General features: G+C 34.2%; 1 pseudogene; it reads left to right on the top strand.

The window, feature by feature from the left end:
* Window positions 1-6,749, top strand: part of LOC142855343 (elongin-B pseudogene) — a 99,682-nt pseudogene extending 92,933 nt beyond the window's left edge.
* Window positions 6,750-26,616: the final 19,867 nt, after the last annotated feature.

The following is a 26,616-nucleotide window of genomic DNA, read 5'->3' as shown; positions in this document are numbered from 1 at the left end:
CTTGGTGTACTCCATCCCATTTGGCTCTTACACTCCTTCTGCCTCCTCTTCTGTAGGGCTCCCTGAGACCTAAAGGGAGATACTTGATGGAGACATTCTGTTTAGGACTGTGTGTTTTCTCTAACTCTGTGCATATTGACTGGCTGTGTGCCTGTGGATTTGTTCCCATCTACTGAACAAGGAAGCATCTCTGATAATAGCTAAGCAAGGCACTGATCTATGAATACAGCAGATTGTATCTAGGTGTCATTTTATTGCTATGTTCCTTTAGTAGAATAGTAACATTTGGTTTTACCATAAGTCCCTGGGATATCTAGCCTCAGATTATTGATCACCTAAGCAATGTTGCATATGGAATCCATATATGGAGTGGGCCTTAAATCAAATCAGATATTGGCAGGTTATTCCCACAATCTCTGAGCCATTATTGTACTAGTATATCTTGGAGGCAGTACATGTTGCAGATCATGTAGATCAAATAATTTATAGCTGCATTGCTGGGTTACAGTATACATTTCTTCTTTCATAGTCTGCAGAATATATCTAGTACCAAGAAGGTTCCAGGTAGGCAATAGTTTATCTTTTCCATGTTAAATGAGTTATATAAGTATTGTTTTCAGCAATATAGCCTCAAGCTATTTGATAGAAAGCTATTTATAGTTTTGGCAACAACCTGTGTTGTTTTGCGGATTCATATAGAAGCATTGTGACCATAGGTAGTTTATTTATATGATGGTAATCAATTAGATTCTTTTGACCAATGTGTCTTCTTTTGTATCAGTATCATTCTACATTTAGAATTAAAACTCTGTAGTACAATTTGTAGTAGGGAATAATGAACTGTTCTTTTATTATTTAAGATTGTTCTATCTATCCTTGGTGTTTTGTTTTTTCATACAAGCTTAAAAATGTTTTTTTTTCAATATCTATGAGAATTTTTGTTGGAGATTGAAATAATTCTGCAGAATGCTTTTTTTTAAGAATGGCCATTTTCAATATATAAATTTTCAATATATAAATTCTAATCATCTATTACCATAGGAGATATTTCTATCTTCAAATGTCTTTTTCAATTATTTCAGTATCTTAAACATTTATCATTCAAGATTTTTACTTCTCTAAAGTTATTGTTAACCCAATATACCAATATTCTTTATAATTCTTGAGGATATTGTGATGGATATTATTTTCCTGATTCCTATTTGAGTCTATTAGTAATTTATATGTAGGAAAGATATGGATTTTGTGATTTAATGTTGTATTCTAATACTTTGATTGGAGTGTTTATCAAGTGTAGGAATTTCCTGGTGGAATTTTTAGGGTCATTTTGTATATTATCATATCATTTGCAAAAAAGAGACACATGCACTTCTTGCCTTCGTAACTGTATGAACTTGTTCTCCTTCAGTAGTCTTATTGCTCTAGTAAGAATTCAAGTAATATATTGAACAGGTATGGAAAGAGTTCATAATACAAATTTCCATAGCTCTCTTAATAAGATCTTTATGTGGCTTAGTTATTAGGGCAATCATGAAATGAACTGAGCAATGTTACTTCTGTTTCTAGTTTTTGGAATAATTTGAGAAGTATTAGCTTTAGTTCTTCCTAGACAGTCTGGTAGGGTTTTGTGATAAAACTGTCTGGCCTTGTGCTTTATTGGTAGGGACATTTTAATGGTTGCTTCTGGAGGAATGAGAATATGAGCAAAGAGGTCAAGACCATGATGGGTTCACCCACTAAAACCATCTACCTGAGCTAATAGGAGCTCACCAACTCCAGCTGAACTGGGAAGGAACAAGGATAGAACCAAACTAGTCCCTCTGAATGTGGTTAAAAGTTGCATGCCTGGGGCAGACTGAGGAACCACTGGCAGTGGCACCAGGATTTATCTCTACTGCATGTACTGGCATTTGGGGGAATCTATTCTTTTTGGATGTATACCTTACTTAGCCTAGATACAGTGCGGAGGGCCTCAAACCTTCCACAAGGCAATATGTCTTAACTTCTCTGAGGATTGGAGAAGGGTATGGTGGGAGGGTGTATGGAGGAAATGGGAAAAGGTGAAAGAGTGAGAACTTGTATTGGCATTTTTTAAAAATCTAACAAATTAAAAACATAATTTCTACCATTTTTTTACTTAACTTTATTGATACATGGTTTCCGTACATGATGATTTTATATTTATATTTGTTATGCAATAAAATCATTATTTATCAAATGACATGAAATATTCTACTGCATGTGTGAAGATTGCTTTTCTCATTTTTCTGCTGTGCTAAAATATTTAATGGAAGTTTATAAAAGTCACATTTCATGTCTGTTTTATTTAACCCAGATGACTGAAATTAATGTCATGTTCCCTCAAACAACAATGAAAGAAGATTCTAGGAGTGCCGATATCTTCCCAACAGTATTTTATTCTGAAGAATGTTTAATGAAATTAATTAAAAGAAAATTCTCAAGTAACTATAAATTATAAGTGATGTAATGAAGACTTGTTAGCAAACTTCTCATAGGTGGAACTGTTTTCATGATACTTGACTTGGTCTATTTAATTTACAACATCCCTTTGAGTGTTTCGTTTCTTTTCTGCTCAAATAGCATTGTGGATTTAAGAATTGTGTGGCTCAAATAATTCATTAACAAGTTCCAGTCCCTATGTCAGATTTGATAAAGTGCTCATAGTTTTTTATTTGCTGGGCACTCTTGCCTCCAAACACCCTGTACGAGTCCCACTTCAATTATGTCAGCTAACTGTCTTTCTATTTGTATATTTATTAATTTTTCCTATCACATTTGAATACATGTAAGCTTATATGCTAAAAACTGACTGTCTTATATATGAAGATTTTGAACTATGACAGGAATTTATCTGATATTTTTGAATTGTTCTACCTCTTATAATAAACTTGTGTTGCAGATTCAGAATCAAAATGATCTGAGTCTAAAGTTGGATTAAGAAGAAAATTAATTGCACTTGTAGGGACATTGATTTTGTGAGTTATCATATTCATTTCTTCAAAAATATTAGCATAGAATCACATATTCTGTATTCTTAAAAGCTACTGGTGTTTATGCATATTTGATTCCTTTTCCTTAGGGCTGAAAGCATGAAAGATAAGTTATAGATAGTAATATGTATCTATGATATTACTTTTCCTCCTAGATTGCACATTCTAGTGTTACTGCATCATTTACTCTTTTTATTTGCAAAGTGAACACTGTCAAGTAAAGATTTTATTATTAAAAAACCCTAGTATAGACAACATTTCATATGGCCATGAATATAATTGGAGCATTAAACTCAGCCTGCTTAATGATACAGGTGGTAAAATGCATGCCAGAGAAAGTAAAGTCTTTTCAGCAAGTGTGCTGTGAAAATTGGATATTCACAGACAGGAGAATGAAATGGGACCATTTTCTCAGTCAAAGAAATAGAAAGTATACTAGGGAATTACTAATAAGACTGGAAAATATGAAGTTATTATAAAAAGTCAACACAGGAAAATGTAAAGGCTATTGGCATTGCCAAGGATGCTTTTGAACATGACCCCCAAGGCTGAGAAAATAGAAGAAAAAAATAGTGCTATATCCATCTGAAAAGTTCAGAAATAAGAACAACGGCAATGAAGAGACAATAGAAAAGAGGAGAAAAATTTTGCAGATCACACACCTGATATGGGCTTAGCATTAGCAAAATATAAGAGACAAATACCAATAAGACCATGAGCATTACAATTACAGACATTGCTATAGGGAAAACATGCAGCATATGTACTTACAAATGTCAAACTAATTACCAAGTGTTTTACTTCTTTATCTCTTGACATGATAACGTAATGCTGGCAAATAGCAGCACATAAGGGGGAGAGGAGTGTTGTTCAGATAAAAATTCCATATCAGGAAGCGCAAAACAAGAACTCAGACATATTCACATCATATACACCATCAAGAGCAGAATACAAAGTTGATTACCTGCCTATTTTCTTTTGCTTGAATCCACAGCCAAGTGAAGAATGCTATCCATAGTGGACTTATTCTTCTCATATCAATTAACTTCACTAAGAGAATTTCCTCAGACATATCCCAGGCCAGCCCAACATAGAAAAAATCCACTAAGACTCTTTAACCAGGTACATCTAGGTTGACAATTACAGCTATCACACAGAGCACTCTAACCAAAATCCTGGTCACAAGAGATCACACTCCAGTAAGAACAGTTATTACAAAAAAATAGTAAGAATGTAGCAAATGCTAGCAAAAATAGGAGAGAAAGTTAAACTTATACATTGTTATTAGAAATGTCTATTTTGCTATGCAGCATGGAAAAGCTTTATACATGATCCTCAAATGAGTAACATTTCTATGTGATTGTATCACATATTTGCTAGGTATTCATTATCAAGAAAAAAAGCAATGGATAGGTATGTGCTCATTCATTTTATTTTTGTATCAGAATTTGTATGTCAAAATATAACCGTAGTAAATGCTTTCAAATTTGAAGCTTGATGGCAAGCATACAGTATTTCTACAAGGCAGAAGAAAACATTTTAAATATTTATACCTCATGTAAGTGATATGTTTTATAGATAGCATGATTTAAATGTTACACAATAAATATATGTGTTACAATACATGTACCTTGGAAAGTTGTATAATATTTTATGATTTCATATATAGGAATTCTAATTTTAAGACTTCATGAGGATAAGTAAAAGAAAAATAATTAATTGTGTATACTAAAAAAGAAAATAAGTTCCTATTTTGCTTTTGTATCTATAGTCAGAAGCACAGAAAATGCTCACTTTACAAAAATATCTTACAGAAAATGTTGTTTCTTTATGTTGGGATCAAACAGCACATCAGTTTTTAAATATTTTTTAAAAAATCATTTGTGCATTCCAAACATACTGGGTTCTTAGCTTAGGACTTTTTAAATGCAAAAGTTTAACTGGTTCATGAATTACCCCACATCTTTATTTTTGATTTTTTGAAGGAATTATCTTCCCTCACCATGGCGCGGCCTTCCTGTATTCCAATTTCCCAGATTTGGTTACAGTGGCCACATGGTGCTTGTTTTACACAAGGCAAATACCCCACACAGTGAATGTGGTGTCTCTTCTCCTTTGTGGCCTACAGATTGTTGGCAGTCTTAGCTGTTTATACACATGGATAAAACTCATGAACCTTCTACACAGATTTGTTTTGTCATGTGACATATCTTAGGTTTCCTGCACACATATTCCATAACACTAAATCTCAACCATTTTCTGAGGTTTGTGACTGATTTATTAAAAAGTAAAAATAAAAGAATAAGCCCATCAAGAGATCATGGGGACTCACTGGCTTTTGTTTTGGTAGTCTAATTAATCCTAAAGGGACATACACAAATAACATAAAATATTACAAAATATTCATATGTGGAACATAAGTGTTAAAGCAGTGTCTGGCATATATATTTTCAGAATATGTCTCAATCAAACATATTATATGAAAATAAACATCTTAAACTTATTTTCCTATTATTGTTTTCTAATACCATATTATTTGAGACAGGTTTCATTAGAAGATATTTATATTTCCATAATTAACAATGTAAACTAATCAGAAAAAGTTCTTAAATACCATTGTATATACTGACCACACTGGAAGAAGTCAAACAGTATCTTTCTCCCTCACACAGACATTTCCTCGCTCTTTTTCTCATATCTACATGTATATGTATTCAAATATACAAATTCACATAAAAATATACACACACAAACATACTCTCACACATATCCATGCATTAAAAAGGGAACTGTAGAAAATTTAGTAGTGAGTTTAATGGTTTAAGTGAGTGATACCTGAATAGATGTGAAGGCTAAATATTTATATACACAGAAAACAGCCTTTTTTCTTTTAATGCTTTATTCATTTATTTAGTGTGTGCGCTCTAATGTGGAAATTAAAGGAATACTCATGGGAATTGGCTCTGTCATTCTATTATGTTGGTCTCATTGTTACAACTTGTTGATTGCAAGTGTCCTTACCTGATGATTTATTTGAATTTTTTAGAGTGTCTTCCATGTCTTGAAGCTCAACTGTCATAGAATCTTAATAATTACAAAACATTAGCCCATTCTCTTAGATTAGATTTTGTGACACCAATGTTGGGTTCTAGTTGGGATAAAAGAGTCATGTTCTGTGTTGTATTACTTGTAAATTATGTACATTTGAATTTTTTTAAAAAAAGGCTTTTTGGGATTTAAGGAAAAATAGCTGCATTATTTAGTATCAACAGCATTAAACATTAAAATATCTGGCGGGGGGAGGGCACGGAGCTGGGGGCCTCAGGGGCGCAGGGGTCAGGCCAGGGGCAGCAGGACTGCTTTGACGCAGGCCCGCCATCCTCAGGAAGTGTTTCTCATGATCTGGTGCCACAAGACCATCATCTTCGTGGATGTCAAGGAGTCGAGTACCGCTTTCGAACTGAAGTGCATCGTTGAGGGCATCCTCAAGCAGCCGTCGGTTGAACAGGGGCTGTACAAGGATGACCAGCTCCTTGATGACGGAAAAACTCTGGGCGAGTGTGGCTTCACTAGCCAGAGAGCACGGCCACAGGCCCCAACCACAGTGGGCCTGACCTTTTGAGTAGATGATGCCTTTGAAGCACTGTGCATTGAGCCGTTCTCCAGCTCTCCAGAGATTCAGATGTGATGAAGCCACAGGATTCCGGAGGCAGTGGCAATGAACAAGCTGCCCAGTGAGGGCCCCAGCCGCCCTCCCCCCCCCACACCCGACAGAGACCCATTCTCCCAATAAAGATTTGGCTAATCCACCTGGCTGCTGACTTCGTTTCCTCTTCTTACATTATAGGTTCTACTTGCTCACACACGCTTACAAGGCTATCCTGTTTTGTAGTCTCTGTGGCTCAGGTCCCACAGGCCAAACAGAACACTAAGACTGAACACCCAGTCCCAGGCCAGGCTGTTGAGCAAGGGATTCAAATCTTTGAAAAAAAAAATCTAGCCAGAAATAAAGTCTGTAGACACCACCCCCACCCCGAAAAAAATTGAAACAGCTAAGGGCTTGTGTGGTTGCATATAGCTGTACTAGAATTACCAGTGCTGAATAGAATCCTACCATCTCCTTTTCCAGAAATGAAGCTAGCATTTCCATGGCTTGATTTTGCATAATTAGCTTTCCAACATTTATGCTTAGTACACACAGACATGGCTATTATTGTGCGACAACAACAACAGGTATGAAGTTCCGGCAAGTTCGCACATGAAGAGTAAAACTTCAGAGTGATGATGAGACAATGTGGTGAGAACGAGTGGCCAGTGGGAAGGACACTGAGTTCTTAAGTGACTCAGCAGCAGGGTTGCTGCATTGTCTTGCCATTAAAAAGGGAAACTGGATAGTCCTAAAGAACATGGTACACCCAGTTAGAAGACGCACGGTGTAGAACGACACAGAGTTGAATTGATTAATTATACATATTATTAGACAGATTATACATATTATTAGACAGACTATTTTTGATGATTTTTTTTTAAGATGACAGTTTCTGAGACTAAGAGATGGGTATCCTTTAAAGTGCTTTCTGCTTTCTCAGAGAGCCTGGGATGGACTCAAGATACCCACACCATGACTTGAAACTATCTGTAACTCAAGTTTTAACTATGGCACATGCACAGTTCATAGACATACATGCAGGCAGAACATTCATACACACAAAATAGAGACAATTCTTTTAGCACAGAGAGACACTAAGTAATCCATAGGGTAATTTATATTTATAATCTAAGATATAAGTACAAGTTAGGGAATTTGAGAAGGGAATGGAATTAGTAAATGAACAGATAAAACAATCTAAAATATGATGAATAATGGATATTGAATTTATATTGAGATTTATTATTTTTTAATTAATGACAAAGATATCCTGGAGGGAAGCTGAAGACATGATCTTGAAATGCTTTATTTCAAAGAACTAAATATATGCTTCCAGGTTGTGGCAAAAGGAAAACTCTAGTTAGGTTGGAAAAAAGAGTGTCCAGAATTTAGTGTGGGAACAAAAAGAGAAGCCCAAGCTTTGAAATAGAGACATCAGAAACTTGGGAAGATATAGGATCAACTTTAAAACAAAGTTTGATCTTCTGCCAAGACAAGGTTTCTAGGTGAGAAAGAGAAAAGCGAATCCAACACATTCTTTTAACCCACATGTGGTCCTACAAGAAAGAGACCAAGTCAAGAAAAGAGGTGAAAAATTTCAAATGGGCATCAACTTTCCAAATGTGCATAGATACACTTTGTTGAAGTGACACATTGCAAAAGTTTCCTGTAGGTAGGAAGGGATCAGGCATCATGTACTGATGCTGTACTCATTAGCATTTGCTATGTTAGTTAATTTTCAGCCATATAATTCTAATGAAGTTCAGGCTGGGCATGTGCTTCTTATAAACTTGAGACACAATCATTATTTCATTGATGTTTTCATTGAGTCACAGCTAGAGAAAGCAGAGGGTGACATATCAAAAAAATTATTATAATCATTTTAATGAGTTAAGAAATTTTAAGTTTTTAATGAGTTAATATTTTTGTTTGTTTAAATCCACATAGCAGCATCATGAAAATGGAAACAAGAGTTGGGGAGGAGGCTGAGAGGTGGAAACAGAGACTGTGCTTTCCTCTCCCAGCCACCCAGACTCAAATAATCACATAGAAACTGTAATAATTACAAAACTCTTTGGCCAATGGCTTGGGTGTTTTTCTAGTTAGCGCTTACATCTTAAATTAACACATTTCTATTAATTTGTGTATCTCCATGAGGCTGTGGCTTACTGGCAAGCTTCTAGTGTATTTCTCCTTTGGCAGTGACATGATGTCTGCCTGACACTACCTTCTGTCCTTCTCTATCTCTGCTTGGATTTCCCACCTTGCTATATTCTGTCCTACCATAGGACAAAGCAACTTGTTTTTAACCAATGATAATAGAACATATACACAGAATACAGAGGGGAATCCCACATCATCTCCCCTTTTCTAAATAAAAAAGGAAGGTTTTAACTTTAGCATTTTATTATATGTAAAATTGCATATAATAAAGCAGGTATCAAGCAAGAATTACAGTTTTTGTGAGTCTAAAGTTTCACATCTAATCTATCTTTTATCATAACTAGGGAAAACTATAAGTATCTGTCTTCAACACCATCAAAGATCCCAGAAGGATATAATATTGCCTAAGTAAACAGGAAATGCATTGTAAGCAATTTCCAAAGTTCTAGAAATGACAGAGACATCCTGCTTTCCAGACAGTCACCCAAAGTTCCTTTCTAATGTTGGGGCATCCATATTTAGCTGGTAGGCCCATTATATCTATGGCTATCTATTAATCTAATTTATAAAATATTTAGAGAAGAGATTAATAGTTTTTTTAATAAAAGTTGTTACTATAATCTATCCTTTACTTCCATCATTTCTATATCAGAGAAGATGAAGCATTTTGCTGTACAGGGATCAGGATATTGAAACTTGGAGCCCGGAGCTCATGTAAATGCTGGGTTGACATAGTAACCAACCTGTTGTCCCCCTGTAAGAGAGGAATAGAGAATATGGAGTCATGGAATGTCCAGATCACAAGGCTATCTAGACTGCTAAATCCATTAACTCTGGCTTCACATAAGAGACTCTGCTTCAACATATTGCATACTGAGTTAATGAAGAACAACTGAAGTTAGGGTTTGCCCTTCATATGCACACACTCACGTGTGCACACATGCACACACTCACGTGTGCACACATGCACACACATGTGTGTACCCACAAACCAGGGAACATATATATATATATATATATATATATATATATATATATATATCAATCACAAAAATAATGCAAAAGCAAATGAAGAAATAAATCGTCCAAAAACAGTTATAATTTATTTTTTATAAAATTATCTAGTAGATGAATATTATATGATATGAAATATTTGAATTTGGAGAGCATATTGTTTGAAACATGTTCCAAAGAGGATGGGTTAGTGATAAAACATACCCCATTGTAGAAACCATATTGAAATAAATAAAAACTAAGAAAAAGAAAATAGAATTTTCTGCTAAAGGGCAATTTTATTTTTAATGCTGCCATGTTTTAGAAGTTAATATGTGGCTGTGAGATACGTAAGATTTTACAGGAGAATTTGTTGTTTTGATTCTGCCCTGGATGAGTTAATGTCTTGTGATTGAAGATCTTCCATAGATCTTATACTGAGTGGGGTTTCTCCTTATTCCTTTTTAAATATCTATGGAGAATTTATAAATGAAAACATGAACTTGAACACATAAACTGAATTCTATCTGTCAGCAATTTCATTTGTACTTGCAAGTTATTCTTAATGTGTATTTATATGAATTTTAAACAGCATACACTGGCTATTTGGATTTGAATAGAACAAAAATATCCCTTGCTCATAACCTATGTCATTTTTTTCTCAATATTTGTCAGAAAAAGAATACACAAGTGATACGTCACTGTATATTATACATTCAGTTTTTTCATTCTATTTATTTAGTTTTTATCATGTTTGTATGTTTGTTAGTGTGCATTTGCTGTGATGGGTATATGGAGGTGAGGGATGACCTGGGAGTGGGTTCCCTCCTTCTACCATGTAGGTTTCAGGGATCCAACTTGTTTCATCAAGCTTGGTAGGCCTTTTCCTGCTGAGCCATTTTACAGGTTCTTTGTTTCCTTTTAAAGCGATGCATTGAAGGTTTTGCAGTACTGGTAGAATTGACTGGATAATAGTTTGCTTTAAGGAGTTTCCTGTTAGATTGTGGAATTCTTAGCAGACTGTCCTCCACCTTCTAGAGACAAGTGATATTCCTCCCAGGCTTCATAAATTAAAAGTTCTCAGGCATCTGAAAATGTCTCAAATGAGTGGTATTTATTGTGTCCTCGTTAATGATATCAGCATCATATTGACAATTCACATTGAGAGTCCAACTTAAAAGCTATTTGAATTAGTGATAGGGGCAATATTAGTTGATAAAATAAGTGTTAATTTAGTTAGGACAAAGGAGACTAGCACACTGGCACCAGACATTCATTCTTCCCCAAAATTCTACTGAAATAAAAATTTTAAAAATGGAAACATCTTAAAAAAACAATATTATTAATAATGAAAAGATCTGTTACAGTTCTAAAAGCAATGAATATGAATATTACTGTTTTTTAATAAGACATTTTTATCTTTTGTGCATGGGTTTGTTTTGTTTGATTCTTTATAAAGGGCATCCCTATCAGCACTACTATTGCTTACAACTGCTCCTTTTCTTAAAGAAACAGTAAACAAGTCTTTGACTCAGTTCATGTAAAGCCTCTTTGATATGGAAGAGAATGCAAATTGTGCCAGTAGAATTTTGCATCATTTGGGTCAGGCTACTAAGACATCCCAATGCTAACAAGAAATATACAGATCACTGGATGATTTCAGGCTTGTAGAGAGCTCATTTTTTCAATGTTTAGCTCTTAGTATAGCCTATGAAAGAAGAAAAATAAATAAATAAAACAATTAGAGATTTTTTCTGATGACATTTAAAAGTGTGCATTGCTTTACTGAGTAAAACACAGTGCAATAAAACAATTTTCAACTTGCAATATTCTCAAACTAATTTCTTGTTAGTGAATTTTGACTACTTTTCGTATAATAGAATTTGATGAAACTAATTATATTAATTATGTGTTGTTCAACTTATTATTCACATGAAATTGAGATAATTTGGAACACAGATTAAGGGGTGGGTTAATTCCTAATATTATGCTTAATGTCCTATTTCAAATAATTTGAAACTTAAGAAAGCATTAGGAGAACTGGAGAGATGACTCAGAGATTAAGAGCACTGATTGCTCTTCCTGAGTTTAATTCCTAGCAACCACATGGTGGCTCACAAGCATCTATCATGAGATCCAGTGTACATATAATAAATTAATAAATCTTATAAAAATTAAAAAAATAAAAAGAAAGCACTAGGGGTGAATTCTTAAATACCTAAATAATTGAAACTCATATAAGAGATTAGACAGAATGTCCTTTTTTCCAAATTGATACCACATGAAGGATATTAAAAAAAAAACCTAATCAATAGATCTTTTTTTCATTATTGATTTTGTTTCCAGCAATGTATGTGCCCGTGTACAGATACAGTCATGTGAATGGTTTTTTTTTTCCTGAGTCCATAAGAGAGCATTAAACTGTAGTTGAGTTATAAGCAGTTGTGAGTTACCAAATATGGGTGTGAGGAATTGAACTCAGGTCCTCTCAAGATTTGTACTTGCTTTTAACTACTGAACCATCTCTGCAGCACCCTGAGAAGTAGTCTTTAAAGTTTCTAAATTGTATTTGCTAATGAAGTTTGAGAGGTTGTATTACCTTCAACATGAGGCAAGTCTGAGGATCTGGTTTTATCTTTCTGCTAAAATACATGGTATCAGTGACCATAATAGCAAGACACAATGGCACACTGAATTCCAGGTAAGCCACATCAGAACATCACAGTTTGATACCAACTTCTGGCCTGTTTCTCATTGTGTCTCCTTTGTCATGTTCTCTTTAGAAAAGTAACTAGATATCATTAATAGTTTTCTGGTAGAATACAGTTTTCTCAGCCAAGTTCAGTGGATCGTGCCTGCAATCTAATCATTGGGGAGAATCAGAAATGATGGTTGCTAAGAGTTCAAGGTTAACAAGCGCCACATAGTAAGTTCCAATCTGAGCTACAAATGAGACACCCTGTTAAAAGAAAGAAAAAATGAACTTTTTTCCCTTTTCTTGTTTAGATATTTTGCTTCATGGTTATTGCTATCAAGAGTTAGATTCCAGGATACATTAATTTTCTAGACTTGATAATTGCCTTCCCCCATATCTGTGCTGGAGGGATTGATTGTTTAGTGGTTAAGAGCACTTGCTATTCTTGCTGGGGACTTGGTTTAGTTCCCACCCTCATAACAAAAGCTCTTAACTGCCTGTAGCCTTAGTTTTAGGGGATCTCATAATTTCTTCTGGTTTCTACAGGCACCAGACATATTCATAATATACATAGAGACAATTAGGCTAAGACACATACACATGAAAAAATTGGCAAAAATTCAAAATATTTAAACCCTGAAACTCATGACTGCTGCTTTGCATGGTAAAGGAGATTTTTCAGTTGCAATTAAAGTTTTGTGGTATCATGCTGGAACACAATGGCAGGATCAATATAATCTCAAGTTCCCTATTCTAGGGAGGAATCCAGGTAGATGTATTGTAGCAGAAACAAACTGAATCAGAGAAGTTATACTGCTGGGTTTGGTGACAGAGAAAGTTGTCGTAGGAAAAACACATGCAGTCTCCACAGCATCCTGCAGCAGGAAAATGGGTTTTCCATTATGCTGAGTGTACCCAGACAACTTGGTTTTGTACCTCTGACCTTGGGAAATAGAATGCAATGTATTTTTAGAAAACCACTGCACGCCTTTAATCCCAGCACTCGGGAGGCAGAGGCAGGCAGATCTCTGTGAGTTCGAGACCAGCCTGGTCTACAAGAGCTAGTTCCAGGACAGGCTCCAAAACCACAGAGAAACCCTGTCTCGAAAAACCAAAAAAAAAAAAAAGAAAAGAAAAAAGAAAACCACTAAATGTGGGTTTTTCTTTTAATTGTAGAGGAATAAGGAGTGAGTGAAGGAAGGCTTGCATGCTGCTGAGAAAAGATACAAAGAAGGTAATAGAAGAGACAGAGAAGCACTTAATAGGTAAGAAAGAACTTCCTGAAGCAATGATATTTGCAGATAAAGAAAATGAAATTAGAACCAAGTACCTAGCCAGCATTATGCTCTGAATTAACTTGATGGAGAGTGCCTAGGCAGGAGATTGTCTGAGATATTATCCTGCAACAGTAAAAGCCCAAGTGACATTCACGTGCAATCTGAAATGTGCAATGAATAATCTGGAAAGAGACTTAGAAGACAGATGGGTGAGCCAGAACTTCACAAATCGGAGGACACACTTGAAACTAGATTGAAGTATACTTTCATACTCAATGTCATATGAAATAACATTAATATTTTAATAAAAAAACATGTAGCATCTTTTACTGCAGTAATGTTTAGATAGAAGCTATGGCAAAGGAAGAATTAGCTTGAGGCTGGAGAGATTTCTCTGTGGCTAAGAGTGCTTACTGCTCTTCTGGAGGACCTGAATTTGAGGGTCAACATCCATTTTGGTTAGCTCACAATCACCTATAACTATAACAAAAGGGATCTAATTATTTCTTCTGACCTCTCTGGGCACCTGTACACTCATGCCATACACACAGACATACACATTATACACGAATAAGAATAACCATAAATTTAAAAAAGAAATAACCTGAAATCTCTGAGGTTATAACAAGAGGATTCTAGGTTCCAAGGGCCTTTGTCTCGAGACCTTGAAAAGCATAGCTATTCTTCATATTGAAACACTTTGCTCATGTTTTAAGATGTTTGTGACTCATGAAAGGTATTTTAAAGCTAGTAAGATATTGTAAAATATTTAATTTGGTGACTGTATCAAATTGAACAATTTATACTTAAATAATTATAGCCCACAAATATTTAATATATGACGAATTATTATTTTTTAAAGTAAAGTAAATAAATTATAGTACACACAAATTGTTGTTTTCAATATTTTAAAATTCATGATTTAGCTGCTACTGATGATACTATTTATTTCTTTAAATAATCTACAGTTTCTTGCAAACAGGGTCCATACTCAATAATGGATTTTTGAAGAAAAATAATGTTAATGAATGAAAGAATCACCAATTACTGCCATTAAATGAATATATAAAACCTAAGTCACAAGAATATTTAAGAAGCTAATACTGGATATTGCAACTTTAACTCAGTACTTCAGTTTTAGGAGTATATAAAGATATATTCAAAAATACTAATTTTGAGAAGTGATTTTTGATCCAGTGTTTTTTAAAAAGTTTGTTCTAGTGATTTTTTTTAAGGTTATAACATATGGACTTTTGTCTTTAATGTACTTTGTTGGCATCAAAATGTCACTGATTTTACGTTGGTGCCTTTTCTGTAGTTGGAGAAAGGCTGAGAGTCAAATATGGTAACATTTTCTTTCACTTAATTTGAAGACCTGTGCAAAATAATGAGGCTTATTTTGTGAATTACTTTATAATTATTCTTTAAACACACTGTGATATTTGATAATGTCAGATTGATTCTGCTTTAGGGAAAATGATTTTAGACCCTGAAGAAAATTAATTACTCTTTCTAAATAAACATCACTTCTTATATTGTATGTGAACTGAGGGAATATTTTTTAAGGTTAATTAATCTGTATCTGACAATTATGGAGAGTTTTAGAGAGAAAAAATTACTTATGTATTTGGGTCAATTTGCCTATGACAATACTCTGGCACACAAATAAAATGTTAGTCTTATTTTCCTATATCTAGAGAAAGGTACATTATTTACTCTCATGTCTGAACTACTAATGTAATACAAATGTGTGTGCAAGCCTTGAACTCCCGTCCCTTTAGGTTACAAAATGAAATGTTTATATATCTGGCTTTCACTAGTGCTTTAAGTTATACTAAAATCTTTAAAGTTTTTGAGAGAGAAATATCAATACATCGAAATGCATCTAAATGGAGCCAGTATTGGACGAATACCACCAACCAAATGAGCACCAAATGAGTAGTTCTATTTTTGTTTAGTTTTAGGTATTTTATAATTGCATATAATAAAATATGAGTGTATCTTTAGGAGAAAAATGTGAATAAGGGACAATAAAGTTACTGTAGAAAAAGATCTATTTATATACTTTATTTTTCTGTTGTTTCTATAAATTTACCTTTTACACTTCCAGGAATTTGAGATTTAACCCATGCATTTCATGCTTATTTTGATACATTTCTTAGAATAATTAAAACAAGAAATCTTACTTATTCCCTACTTCTTTACATTGTTCATCAGGGAGATTACAATATAAGAATATTGATAACAGGGCAGGTAAACCCAGAAGAAGGTTTGCAAGGCAGCTATTATATTCATGAAATCACAATGAACTGTATGAATTAGCTAAATGGCATTGTGTAATATTATGCACTCAGCAAGTGCTTACTGAGACACTATACTTGGCACCCAGGATACAATGATAAACAGGAGAAACCCCACAAAGGGTGATTTGCTATTCTTTCTAACTAATTAAATGAATATATTAGAGATAAAAGAACATATGAAGGACCCATTAAATAAGATAATTGTAACAGAAATGGATTTTATGGAAAAATTAAGCACTGACAAGAAAGTTATAGACACCTTTATACTGAATGATGAAGTGAGAAATCTATAAAGTGATTCCTAATGATGGTGATGATAAATTGTAGAAAAGATGAGGATAATAGCTGCTGGCTTAGTCAGTGGCCACTAGGGCACTTGGTGAGACAGGCTTCCAACATAGATTGGAATAATCTTTAAATCATGCAGACATATCCTACTATGTCTTGAGGTCACATGGTCTCAAATCAAGAGTTTGTAAAGGAGTATTTATAAGCAAAAAATTGCACAGTTCAGACAAAATTTGAGGATTGTTCATTTCAAAAGGTGAAATATATTTGGGGCAAAATTTAAAAAATACACCTCAGTGACTTTGAATTGATAGTCTCACTAGTCGTTCGCATTAAATACTCTGTTAACTAGTGGTACATAATCAGAAAAAAACTGTATATGCAGATAGGCCAAGTTTTGTTCAGAAGAGGGTCGATGGAAGTATTTGGGTGCCTTTGTAATTCAATGGTAATGGTTACTTTGGGTTTTAAAGAATAATTGCAATTGTAATTTTCTTCTGGTTCAGATAGATAATTGTATAGACCATCAAATATATAGGCTGTTTTGTTTTGTTTTGTTTTTCAAGACAGAATTTCTCTGTTGCTTTGGAGCTTATCCTTGATCTCTCTCTGCAGACCAGGTTGGCTTCAAACTCACAGACATCCAATTATTTCTGCCTCCCAGGAGCTGGGATTAAAGGCATGCACCAACGCTGCCCAGCCTAATTTCTATATGTACACATACTATCAACTATATTCACTAGAACTCTCATTTCTCACTTTCTGGTAATAGAATGAGCTGATAATCACCAAACTACAATGCATTCATTCACTTGATTTTTAGAACAAATGTTCTTTAAAAAAATACATTAAGTACATTTGAATCTTAAATTACAGCTTAAACTATTTTTTTAATTTTTAAATTAGTTTTCAATTTTATTTTTATATGCATATATGTGTTTCTATGCATCTATATGTACATAATGTATAGGCAGCACCAGGAGAGGGGAGAAGAGGGAACCAAGTCTTCTGGAACCTTAGTTACAGGTACTTGTAAGCTGCTAAATGTGGGTTCTGGTTGCTGAACTAAGGTCGTTTGCCATTGCAGCAAGTGCTCTTAATCACATGAGCCATCTCTCCAATATCAAGTCAAATCATTTCAACATGTAGTTAGTATATACCTTCACTTTTTTTTATCTGCTGAAATATGCAATAATAAGAGTTATAAAACTTTTTATTGATTCTTTGTGCATTTTATGTCATGCATCCTGATCGCACTCATCTCACTGTTTCCTGACTCCTTTGCATCCACCCTCTGCTCCTGAAACTTCTCCCCAAAAGCAAAAGGAAATTTAAAAGGAAAAAAAAAAGCTAACCAAACAAACAAGAAAATTTCTCAGTTGGAAGCTGTAGTGTGGCACTGCGAGTCACACAGTGTACACGTTAGTCCATACATCTTTACTTGTAAGTGTTCATTGCTATGGTTTTAAGTCACTGGCTTCTGCTACACTATTCATAATGGGCCCTCACTAAGACGTCCACAGATCCAAAATATAGGACCTTGACAGCACAGGATATTATCTTATCCAAACAACGTGGGAAGTATTATTTACTATATGAGATGAAACTTCATGCACATTCAGTATGAATTATGGTAAAGAATGTTATCTTTCAAATATTTTATTGAACAGTTCACAACAATTATAATTCTTTCAAATCAATAAATCTATGTATAATTTTCAAGTTCTACAAATTCATTTTGTTGCACCCTAGAAATAGATGAGATTTTTCATCATGTATATGCCAATATAATTTAGTAAACCAAACATCACTGACAACTGTATGATGTTTTAAAAACTGTACTGATATTTATCTTTTAATTCATTTATAAGTTTCAGAGACAACTAGGGAGTGTTTGGAAGTTTATGATTTGGACATAAAAAGGAGGTAGTAGTGTGCTCTATTGTTTTTGTAAGTAGAAATATATTTGGAAATTAATTATTATCCAGTCTTTACAATCACTTATGGTAAATAAGATTATGCCTCTATTCAATAGACTTATCACAGCATTCAATATTAGTATAAAGAGACTTAATTTTCTGGGTTTGTATACTATAGTGAAATTACATTGTTCATTATATTCAAGTCTAACATTTTTTAAACGTGTGTAGCAAATAGCTACAAGAAGAAAAATGAACAATCTGTCAAACATTATGTTCTGTATGTAATAGTGACACCAAATGTTGAAGATTTTCTTCAAAATATACCATGACTTTCATGGTGTAGTCAAAACCACATTAAAGACACCTAAAACAGTATTTTTTTTTCAGTAAGAAAGCATACTAATCAAATTCTGACTTGATTTATTTTTATTAAGTTTGACAACATATAGAATTTATGTAACCCAAAGAGGCTCAATAATTAACAAAATTATCTCTAGAAAAATGATCTCTAGAAGTGGGTAGATTAATGAGATTTAAGCCACAATATGACAAATCATTATGTATGCCACAGCAAATAAAATATGTATTAAGCAAGGATCAACAATCATATATATATATATATCTATATATATACACATATATAGTGCATTATAGAAACAAAAAGTTAAACAGTAATTATCTAAAAAACTGTGGCAAAATTTGAGATATGTATGAATCAATAAGCTTGCTGAATTAATAAGCCTTATGTACATTATGTACAAAATTGTTTTTATATTTATTATAGTCATAATATATAGCAATTTTAGAAACCTAGTTTCAGTTATCATGTATTTCCCTATTTTAAGAGCTTCCTTTAACATTTATTTTTCTAATAATTTCATGCATGAGTACTGTATTTACATTATTTCTACCTTACATTCTCCCTGTCCAAGTCCTCCTATGCTAATCCTTCCAACTCATGACTTCTACAATTAAAATTGCTACTGTAATTCCCTCTCTCTCTACTTCTCCCCAGTCCCTTTCCTTCTCCCTCCCATTCCTCTCTCTGTTTCTCTATCACACACATGTAAACACAAATACAGCTTATCCTGTTGAGCCAATGTAATATTCCCCATATTTAAATATTTCTTAAGAATGAACACATGGTTATTCTCCTAGATATTGGAAGTGGACAAGATTGGGAACGTGGGGGTGGGGGTGCTGTGGGGATAAGGGAAGATGGGGAGAGAGAAGGGAGAAGGGGAGGGTCGGAGAGCTTGAGGGAATGAGATGATTGGGATGGAGCAGGGAAGTATATATCTTAATTAAGTGAACCATTTTAGGGTTGACAAGAGACTTGACTCTGGAGGGGTTCCCAGGTGTCCAAGGATATGTCCTCAGCTTGTTCCTTGGGTAGCAGAGGAGAGGGTGCCTGAACTGGCCCTATACTATAGCCACGCTGATGAATATCTTGCAAATTACCATAGAACCTTCATCTGGCGAGGATGGAGATGGAGACAGAGACGCACATTGGAGCATTGGGCTGAGCTCACCAGGTCCAAATGAGGAGCTGAAAGAGGGAGAACATGAGCAAGGAAGTCAGGACTGCGGGGGTGCGCCCACCCACTGAGATGGTGGGACTGATCTAATGGGACATCACCAAGGCCAGTTGGACTGGGACTGATGGAGCATGTAATCAAACCAGACTCTCTGAATGTGGCTTATGGTGGAGGCTGACTGAGAAGCCAAGGACAATGGCACTGGGTTTTGATTCTACTGCATGGACAGGCTTTGTGGGAGCCTAGTCTGTTTGGATGCTCACCATCCTGGACCTGGGGGAAGCGGGGAGGACCTTGGACTTCCCATTGGGGAGGAAACCCTGACTACTCTTTGGACTGGAGAGGGAAGGGGAGTGGGGGGAGGAGAGGGAAGTGGGAGGCGGCGGAAATTTTTGATAAAAAAAAAAAGAAAAGAATGAACACATAGTACTGGATCACTTATCAAGGGTCTCATACCTTGTGGGTATATCATTGTGAAAGTCTCAATTATGTTATCACATTATTAGGAAAGAGTGGCTGGAACTCGCATACATTTACAGAAGACAGTCTTGTAGCAGATATGCACATCCTCTGGCTCTTTTGCTATTTTAACTCCTTTCCCCCATGGTATCTCTTGAACCTTAAGTCCAGAGGTTGTGCTGCAGATGTGTCAATTGGTGTTGGGCACCCCAAGATCAGTTGTTCTCTGCTTCTCTTAAACACAAGCTTTTAAAGGAATCATGAAAGAGCTTGATTCATTTGACTATATTTTAATTAAACTCTATTTTAAAACAAAATCAATTATGAAATGCTGACAAAAAATATCTACACAGTGGAAAACATTATTGGGAATTGATAGACACAGAAATGTGTAAACATCTTCTCAAAGTAAACCATTTCATGGAAGAGCAAACCTTAATGTTGAACAAATAGATGTGAAGAGACTCCACTTCCAGTCTATTCAAGGAAGTGAAAATCTGTGAACATGTAATGAAAAATTAAAATGGATGCTCCATATGTTGTTGAGGATATTAAATGTCAGGAAATTTTCAGAACCTGATTTATGTGCTACAAATTGCTTCACTTATATTCAGTCATGGATGAGTGTTTATTTAAAGTCAAGACAATCCTGCACTCCACTCCAAGAAACAGCAGCTTCACTGATGGGTATAAGATTTGTGGCAAACTCTGTTAAAAGAGTAATATCAGTTCTTGGTGATGTGCTGGGTATGGATGGCATTATTTATTTGGTGGAAAGACATGACAGGCATTTTCCAGGTATCAAAGTAGTATCACTGATAGTGGAATTGGTAAGAGACACAACCAATGTACTCTTTGAAAGACCATGAGACTACTCCAAAATATTCAAGATTATGTAATAGAGCCCATAATACATTCTCACAGATCCATTGAAAGATTTAGAAAATTAACTAAAGCTTTGTAAGCTTAATAATAATAACAAAACCATAAGCAGCTTCATCCATATAACATGGTAAATTCTCACAAACAGAATCTTATTCAAAATTGAGAGCCAAAGGAACCACATTCTGTATATAAAGGGTGCCCCCTGTATGATATATTTTGTAAAATAAAACATAAAAGCATACAGCACACAAATAAAACAACTTAATAAAATATATTACTGAGAAGTATCCATATGTATTAGGATCACAAAAATTTGAGAGAGATAACTTACTAAATTACAGCAGTAGATATTTCTGAAAGATGCAGTGAACACAAAATACATAGATTTCAGGGAGTAGGAAATATATCAGCATAATTATCATAGGTAATTATTGAATTATTTAATGTACTTTTATAAGACTTATTTGTTTTTTTATTTTATATGACTTGTTGCTTTGCCAGCTTGCGTGTCTGTGAACCACATGCTTACAATACCAGGGAAGACTAGACTGGCATTACAGGCAATTTGAGCTACCATAGTGTTCTTTTTTTTTTTTTTTTTTTTTTTTTGGTTTTTCGAGACAGGGTTTCTCTGTGGCTTTGGAGCCTGTCCTGGAACTACCTCTGTAGACCAGGCTGGTCTCGAACTCACAGAGATCCGCCTGCCTCTGCCTCCCGAGTGCTGGGATTAAAGGCGTGCGCCACCACCGCCCGGCCCTACCATAGTGTTCTTTAAGCTGAACCCAGGTCATCTGGAAGAGCAGCCAGTGCTGTTCATCTCTGAGAAATTTATCTAGCACATCCTGTACTTTCAATACCAATTTTGTAAATCTCTATCTTCCCCCAGTAATATATCTGGAAACACATATTCATACACATACTTACATACACCCCCACACATACACACTACACATGTAAAGATACATTATCCTCTGCAAAAACATGCTAGTAAAATAGCAAAACAAATTAACATCCTTCATTTACAGAAACATTAGAAATAGAATTTGGTATTGTTCTGAAAACGATGAATATAAAATATTAATAAAGCATTGGAATAAAGTGGAAAATACTGATTTGCTAGATCAATTAGTAGTAACTAGTAACAGCATTAATAATTAATCCCATTACTAATCTCAGTACCTGATAACCAATATTCAAAAAAAAAACCTGACATTATGCTTATAGGAACTCATTAGCTATAAAGCAATCAGCTTAATATTTTAGGTGAATTATTAGAGATATTTAATTGCTAATTGAAATTATTAAAACATCCTCAACAAATTTAGTCACAGAATATTTTAGAAGAAAATAAATTTAGAGATGTTTTTTTCAGATATAGTTCTAACATTTCTCAATGCTAATGAAGCAGTTTTTCAATGTCATTGAAATAAACACTAATCAAAAAAAAAACAAGTGGTGATTTTTATAAGAGTTATTTCTAATCATGAAAGGCAAAATTAACTGTTTACTAAGCTGCCTTTGAAGTATGCCTCATTCTTATATTTTATTTAAAAGTTTATTCCTATTAAAATTCAGAGGAGAGTGGAGAAAGGTACTTGGGAGTGTTTTGAGTGAGTAAGGAAATGGAAAGAAAAAATAATGTAATTAAGCTACCATCTCAAAAATAAACTTTCCTAACAGCTGAGATGAATGGTTTCTGTTTTCTCTCAGGGTTGGATAATTGTCATCTGTAAAGGATTGGTTATAATCTGTTATAGGGTTAGAGGCAGAATAATAAAAATTAGTCTCAGGAATCTCATTTGATACAGAAAAAAGGGAGTAGATAAGATAGAATAATAAAGTAGATTATTATATCTACTCATAAACTAAATTATCAGCTGTTAGTTTTAGGTAATTTGCATTGATATGGATTCTTGTATATTTATATAAGTATAAAATTATTTTTACTCATGTTTTAAATAATTTGTATATTGATATAAGTGCAAAATTATTTTTGTTATACTGTGTGTATGTTTCTACTTCTGTTTAAGATATTTTATTTATTGATGCAAATTAAGAAAATTTTTGTCATATTGCAGCATACATTTCTATCTTTGAAGAATATATATATATATATATTACAATTTTGAGAACATTGTCATTATGTTGTACATCTGTTTATAGGTTGTTTATTTTAACAATGTGAAGCTTTTGTCTTTAAGTAACATGCTTATTAAGAATTACAGATTAATAGTCAGCCATATTTGTCATATTTATAGTTATGTTGGGTTCTCAGTATGCACAAGAATGTATTACATATAAATGTATTACATATAGATAGGTAATCTTCAAACACTTCAAAGACCCACAGAATATGGCATTTAAATATTTTAAAAATTTGGAATTCTGTTTACATGAAACACAACTGTTCCTGGTAGCTCCAATCTATTCCTGAGAGGATGCTGGGCACTGAAGACACTCCATATGGAGCTTGTTTTCTTCTTAACAAAACTGGCCTTTTGGGCAAAGAACTGCCCATGTCTTGACTATTGACATTAAGCACCCTGTCCAATCTGGACATACAGAAATATAAGGGAAAATGATTGCTGAACCTTGCTGAGACAATATAGGAGAGTCTTTCAAATATTCCTGCTTCGGGAAATGGCCTGTCAGATATTCTAGTCCTATAACCAAAGTTGGTTGTTTCAACATTATAGAGAAACATTGAGTTACTGTCCAGACAGCCAGCTGTTTCTGTCATGTCTTGAGATTTGGAGGTTGCTTGCTTTCACTTCTGCCTACTCAGGTAATAGTACTTTCCTTCTCAGGTCTTTTATGGGGTTCCAGATTAGATAGTTACAGTCGTCATCCTCTTATATCTTAGCTAGCGGATATTAAGTACAAAATTTAGACTTTTCAGGATAGGTCAGCTATTGGAGTAATCTCTGTAATTTGCCAGTTTCTTATGGCCTAAACATTTAGTATGTGTTTCTTGCTTGATAGTGGTCTTGTTGGTTGAAGTTTCAATTTGTTTATGTTATTACATTTTTTCTTCTGTGTAATACTTGATAGTTGTGCTTACTGAAGATAGGTTTATGTTAGTATGAGAACTTGCTTATTTAGAAAATGAGGGAAGAGTTGTGGGATTTTGTTCTGTTAAGCCAATGATTTTTGGGGTAGCAAACCCTAAGACATAATCTTATGTTTGTATGTTACTGTATAAGACCAGAGGGAGAGAGTTGCATGCTCTCTCTCTCTCTCTCTCTCTCTCTCTCTCTCTCTCTCTCTCTCTCTCTCTCTCTCTTTCTATCCTCCCCTTTTTTTCACCTTCTCTCTCTCTTTCTCAGTCAGAACCATAGAGCAGTTGGTCCCTGGGCAGAACAGCAGGACACAGCAGCTGGATTGCAGCAACATCTACTCTATTCTGTATCAGTGAGTGTGTATTCCTATTTTTAGCTAAGTAAATTCTTGAGACCTTTTAGCAACTCTCACGTGTTCATGTAATAAACAAAAATTCTTCAATATGAATGAAAGAGTAGACCTGTGACCAAGGCTGTCCTTATTCTCCCCTTGCATATTTATTATAAACACAGATCAGTCTTGGTTGGGTTATAGGGGTAATAGCAAAAAAAAAAATATCAATATCTCGGGACATATCTCAGAGGCAGAGGTCTTATAAGGCACTCGAAATGGCCAGTGGTCTTTAGAAAAACATGGATTATTTCATGACCCACTTTTTTCTGTCACAATAAAATCTTATCAAGTACAACTGATTGAATTAGTGTTATGTAGAAATAGCTCACAATTCTACATCTCTGTGATTTGGCATGAAAAGTCAAAGGATACATACTATAAGAACATGAAATTTTGAATGCATGGACAGAAAACAAGTTTTTGCAAAAACAAAGAAAATTGAAAGTAATCTTTACCCACAATTGCAGAAAACCAGGCACAGAGAGCTCCTCTGCTAGGACCCATTTGATCCACAGGCGCCACAAATGGGTAGATCTATAGTTTTTTCCCTTGGTGACTTGCATTGTACCAAATGATACAGTGAATACTTCTTTTCAGGACTGGAGGCATCTAGGTCAGCTCCAACTTGATTTTTTTTCAAGTCTTGCATACCAAGTGTGTGGTATCTTCAACAATAGGGGCCTACCTTCAAGTTCTTGGGAGTCAACGAAGGGTAAATGTAGTAGCATGTATTGTTTTAGGACTCCCTTAAACTCCCCTGACCAATAAATTAAAGGAAGGTTTCCAACCTGACATTGGGGATTTTGTTAAATAGTTTAAGGTGAATATTATCACTTCATGTGGCATAACTCCATTATAGGTATATACATATGTGTGTAAATATATACACACATCCATATTATATATATATATATATATATATATATATATATATATATATATATATATATATATATATAAAACCATACAAGTTACAGGCAGCTAAAGAATACTGAACATTCTTTATATATAAATATATATACAATCTCTATGTATATATATTATATATAATATAATATATATATGATTTGAGCTACAGGCAACTAAAGAATACTGAAAAATAGAGAAGCAGTCTTCACCAAGAACTACCTCTCTGATAGCTTAATCTAATTCCAAGTGGTTATCTTTAAATATATATAAATATGAGTAACACTAAATGAACTTAGCAAGTGCACTTGTTTGTGTGTGTAGATTGTTTGCATATACACATTTGTGTAGTAAAATAATAAAAATTAAAGGGAAAGTGGTCAAGAATTTGCAACGGATCAGGGGAAGAAGGGAGTAAATTATGTAAATATGGTATTCATGTATGAAATTCTCAAAATATTGAACATATTAGTTATTTTAAAAACATATATAATTCAAAGCCACTTGCTAATGTCTTTCAAAGCACAGATGAAAATTAATACCATGGAAATAGTAAAAATTTGAATACATTAGAGAATAACCCTTTTAACAGATACATAAAGGACTTTACAATGATTGTATGTCAAATTCCTTTCAGATATAATTTTAGTGAGGCAGTATATAAAGCTGATGATCATGAAGTACAAAAAAAAAACCTGAAAAGAAGAAGTTGATAATTCAAGAACAAAAGTATGTGATTTAAGACTGAAAAGAAAAAAAAAGCTGAAAATAGCAAGGCTGACATTAAAACATTGTTGCAAAGATGAAGTAGTTAAGTCAAAATGAATAATGAACATTTTCTGACTTACAGAAAGGTTATAAGGGGGAATGGGTAATATGGACAGCCAGGACCATTGTTGCTGTGTCACAGAATATAAAGGATAAAGTGAAAACTAAATATTTCAGAGATTAAAAAATGAAAGTGTACCAATGATGGAAAGACAGTGAGGCTGACACAAGCTCCCAGAAGGAATCATAAGTGCCAAATATCAACTTTTTATTTGCTATAAAAAAAATGACCTTCTATTACAATAT

Source organism: Microtus pennsylvanicus, chromosome 8, assembly GCF_037038515.1.
Source record: "Microtus pennsylvanicus isolate mMicPen1 chromosome 8, mMicPen1.hap1, whole genome shotgun sequence".
Lineage (NCBI taxonomy): Eukaryota > Metazoa > Chordata > Mammalia > Rodentia > Cricetidae > Microtus > Microtus pennsylvanicus.
This window is presented reverse-complemented; position numbering and strand designations above follow the sequence as displayed.